Source organism: Primulina huaijiensis, unplaced genomic scaffold (genome assembly GCF_012295235.1).
Source record: "Primulina huaijiensis isolate GDHJ02 unplaced genomic scaffold, ASM1229523v2 scaffold207680, whole genome shotgun sequence".
Lineage (NCBI taxonomy): Eukaryota > Viridiplantae > Streptophyta > Magnoliopsida > Lamiales > Gesneriaceae > Primulina > Primulina huaijiensis.
Window position 1 is genome coordinate 1 of NW_027354956.1, and position 3,400 is coordinate 3,400.

Sequence of the window (3,400 nt, forward strand, 5' to 3'; positions counted from 1 at the left end):
ACCTTTCCCAATTGCTTATTGATCTTGTCAAAACTTTCTTGCAAGCTGACCCAGTCATTTATTTTCATGGCATTTTTCATTTGATCAACAGTGGCAGACATCTCGTCGAATCTCTTGTCCTTGGCAGCCCGGACAACTCTCTTCTGTCCATCAGAATCATCCGAATCACTTTCATTCACATAATAATACCTTTTCGCAGCAGTTTCTGGAGCTGTCTCCACGGGTACAGTTTCTTCTTCTTGCTCATCATAATCACTCTCCTCCTCGGATTCACTGTCACCACCCTAACATCCCAAAAAATAAAAAATAAAAACAGAAAGAATAAGCGTAGGCCAAAAAACAAACGTCATCGGTATAAGCTGGTGCACACATATACAGCTCAATAATCACCACTGAAGATCTAAGGAATTCAAAACTAATCTACAAAAACGTCCTCAAGCTTCTCATCAAATTCAGCACACATCCAGGATGAGAAGAAAAATTTCATGTCAGATAATTACACCAAAATCAATTCCAAAATCCATTATTTTTAAAAGCTCAAAGAGAACAGATCCACATACACGGTCTAAACCAAACAAACTTCTAGAGAAGCAAACCTGAGTCCAAAATCTTGACGCCATCTTCTCCAATAAACTGAGAACTGGTTTTTGGGGGCTCTTGTTGATCGAAATCTGCATCAAATCATCATTAAAAACAAATTTCGCTAAAAATCAAATTAAGTTTCGAATCTGAACACATTATCGTTCAAACCCAACCACCCCAAAAGTATCACAGTAAAATATGAAATCCACAAACCTGTTTCGCTGCAGACGTTCTAAGAAAAAGTACCGGCGTTGATTATAGGTGACTCTCTCTGCGGCGGCGCTGACGAGGGTTTTGTTACGAGGAGAAAGGCCTTCAAATATCCATTGGACCAGGACTTATTCAATTCTTTTAAAATTTTATAAAATTGGGAAGAAGCCCATTCAGTCCTAAACTTGGGGCCCAATTGAGTTGAGAAAATACTATCGATATTTTGCCCTAAATATCATAATTTTATGTCTTAATTCACGTATTATATTATAATAATTAAATTTTAATAAATAAATAATTTTTATCTTATAATATTATTCTTATTTTAAACAATATATAAAATGCTATACATTTTTTAATTAGTTAATATAGAGATTTCCATTAATTATTTTTAAATAACCAATTGATTTTGCTAATCTAAGATTTACTTTATTGTATTTTTCAAAAAAAATACATATTATTAGCCTAATATTCTTTTTATTGTTGTAGCACGTTAATTAAAAAAGATATAAACGTAGTAATAATTTTTTGACATGAGATCAATCAAGGGATATAATATTTGATATGATGAAGGTAAATCATTTAATTAAATCATATAATAACTATTAGTAAAGATTTTTGATAATTTTTCACCATATTAATGATGATTTAAATATTATTCAAGCAATAATCAAACTAACACATACATATTGTGCTCTCTTCCCGACATTATCACCATCATTTACATTGGACGATGGATAGTAAATTGTCATGTCCGAAGATGAGAACCTAAAATAAAAACCATTGGAACACAATTAAAATGGAGAAAACACTAAATTTTAAGAAATGTACTTTTAACATAAAGACTCTAGAATTTTACTGATATTATCCACTTTGCAATGTTTAGCAATTAAAAATTAAAGGGCTAATTTTGATGTTTTGAAAAGACCATACCAAATATATCAAGTTAGTTTTTATAAGTTTTTCCCTCTTAATAATATAATAATAGATGTTCAGTTTCAATTTTCTTGACCATCTGGTATATCAAAGAAGAGATTTTGAATAAGAGTGAAAAAAAAAACTTGCTGCAAAACCCAAATCCATGTGAAGTTTAGCTGTTATGTAATCAAAGAAGCAAATGCAAAAAAATATTAGGAGAGGCTTGTTAGCCAATCCTCGCATAAAATGTGTAACTAGAATGCAATCAAATGTCCAAACCTTATACCTTTTTCATTTTGTGTTTCTATGTCAAATTTGCTTAGACATTATAAATGAAATCACTAACCTCTTTGGGACTCTTCTACTTTAACGAAAATGTCCTGAGATTTTTTTCCCTAAAATCCAACTTTTCTTATCTTACAGTGTCAAAAAATGGATATGAGTTTTCCATGTACAACAGGTAATCTACACCCAATACGATCTTCACCACTGTATGGAATGAACTGCCACCCCTAATTTTGTGAATTGTACAAGTGTTGCTCATCAAAAAGACACAAGGATAAGAGCACGTGAATATTTTTTAAAAAATTGACATCCATCCAAAATGCATTAGATAGGTACGACGTATCAAATTCATAATGCCCGTTGCTCCTCTCTCTAGAAGATTACCCATTTTTAAGTTAGACAACAGCCAAACAAGTACGAATAGCAAGAAAGAAGTGCTTGGGACTGAGATTGAGAGTTCTCATTTAATCTGAATCGTCGAAATTAAAGGTCGAGAGATGGCATTAATGCTGAAGCTTTGAACATCATTCTTAAACCTGTAAGAAGAATAGTAGGCAATAGCTTGTGTCAGCGTATCTTTAAACCGGCTTAATAGCCAGGATCTTAAATAACATAGAAGACAAAGAAGCACCACGCAGGAGTAACAGCAAATCTTGAATATTGCCACAAAATACACATAGCTACAACATTCGCTAAGGCTAAATTGCAGTCAGGTTATAGTGTATCAAAACAATTACAGCTGTAAAATGGAACTAACACTTGCAAAAACATGACACCTTCACCCAAAGATCTGCCCCTAACTAGGCTCCTAATCGATCAATGCGTGTGTCACCTGTCAACGAGATAAACTGGATTAAAAAAATATAAAATAGAATCTAGCTAAAATCCAACAGTCAGCAACACTCACCTTCCTAATCAAGCCAAGACACGTTTGGATAACTGGCATCGGAAAGAAAAGGACATAAAATTCTCAAATTTCACATTCCAACTAGTCCTAACCAAAGTGGACACACACAGCACTAGTCGTACCTATTAGAGTTTCCTCAGCGTTTGGGGTGATTCTGGCCCCTTTCCTGGTTTATTAAGCGCACATTACTAGCTCCATCTGCAGGTCCATCCAGCAATTCGGGTTCGCCACTCTTGTGTGGTCCGACTGGCTGGTATTCAAAGTGAGCATTCCGCCTCTGCCTTTCCCGAAATCTATGTGCTTGAGTTGGCCTATTTTCTTGGCCCGAAGCCCAATCTCCACGTGATTCATGGCCTCTCATAGTTCGGGAGTTTTGTTTGCCAATTCTCCTCGAGCCTGTTGAGATATTGTGCTCATGCTGAACATCTGTGTTTGCAGAAGGAGCTGATTCAGTGGAGTTGATGGGATCTTGGTTCAGTGAAAAGGGAGGCTCTTTTG

General features: G+C 34.9%; 1 long non-coding RNA gene across 1 annotated transcript; it reads right to left on the reverse strand.

Moving 5' to 3' along the window:
- Window positions 1-2,187: 2,187 nt before the first annotated feature.
- Window positions 2,188-3,394, reverse strand: LOC140966687 (uncharacterized). The gene is made up of 3 exons (XR_012173422.1): window positions 2,903-3,394; window positions 2,753-2,827; window positions 2,188-2,531 (listed from the first exon to the last, which is right to left on the reverse strand). It is a non-coding gene; the product is annotated as an uncharacterized lncRNA (long non-coding RNA).
- Window positions 3,395-3,400: the final 6 nt, after the last annotated feature.